The sequence below is a fragment of the Branchiostoma belcheri genome, unplaced genomic scaffold (genome assembly GCF_001625305.1).
Source record: "Branchiostoma belcheri isolate BF01 breed outbred unplaced genomic scaffold, Haploidv18h27 scaffold364, whole genome shotgun sequence".
NCBI lineage: Eukaryota > Metazoa > Chordata > Leptocardii > Amphioxiformes > Branchiostomatidae > Branchiostoma > Branchiostoma belcheri.
In genome coordinates, this window is record NW_017803981.1 from 69,466 (window position 1) to 69,953 (window position 488).

The following is a 488-nucleotide window of genomic DNA, read 5'->3' on the forward strand; positions in this document are numbered from 1 at the left end:
AAACCCTCCCTTACGTTAGTTCCTAGTTCAGATTTTCGCAAAGCCTATACGTACCCTCATTCAAACCTGACTTTGCCCCCCTCCCCCATTTATTATATATCATTTTTTAACAGCCAAGTTTTAGTTACTGTTTGAGCTTTTTTCCGAATCCCATGTCAGCCCAAGTTAAAATCATAACCTGGAGCAACACTTACCTGTAAAATAGTTGACGTAGAAGTATATATGCGTGGCGTAGCGAAGTTTCCAGACGTACTGTGTACAGAACGGTCGGCTGTATGCCGGGCCGTGACCTGGCCGCTGCGGTGACCCGGACCCCGATCCCGTGAGGCTTCGCGGCTCCTGCCGCTCTAGATCCGCTGTAGGTTGATGTGATTTTGTCGCTAAGCGCGTAGGCTAGACCATGAGACTACGGTGCTTAGTCGAGTCTGTCGACTAAGCAGTGGTCCTGCTTAGCGATTGTAATCGTCTAAGCGTGTCAGAACGGGGTG

The 488-nt window shown here is 49.4% G+C and overlaps 1 long non-coding RNA gene across 1 annotated transcript in view; it reads right to left on the minus strand.

Annotated features, from left to right (window-relative positions):
* The window catches only part of LOC109476189, a 3,638-nt gene extending 3,159 nt beyond the window's left edge, over window positions 1–479 (minus strand). Inside the window, exon 1 of the long non-coding RNA XR_002140602.1 lies at window positions 195–479. This is a non-coding gene — a long non-coding RNA (uncharacterized LOC109476189). The remainder of the gene's footprint in view (window positions 1–194) is intronic.
* Window positions 480–488: the final 9 nt, after the last annotated feature.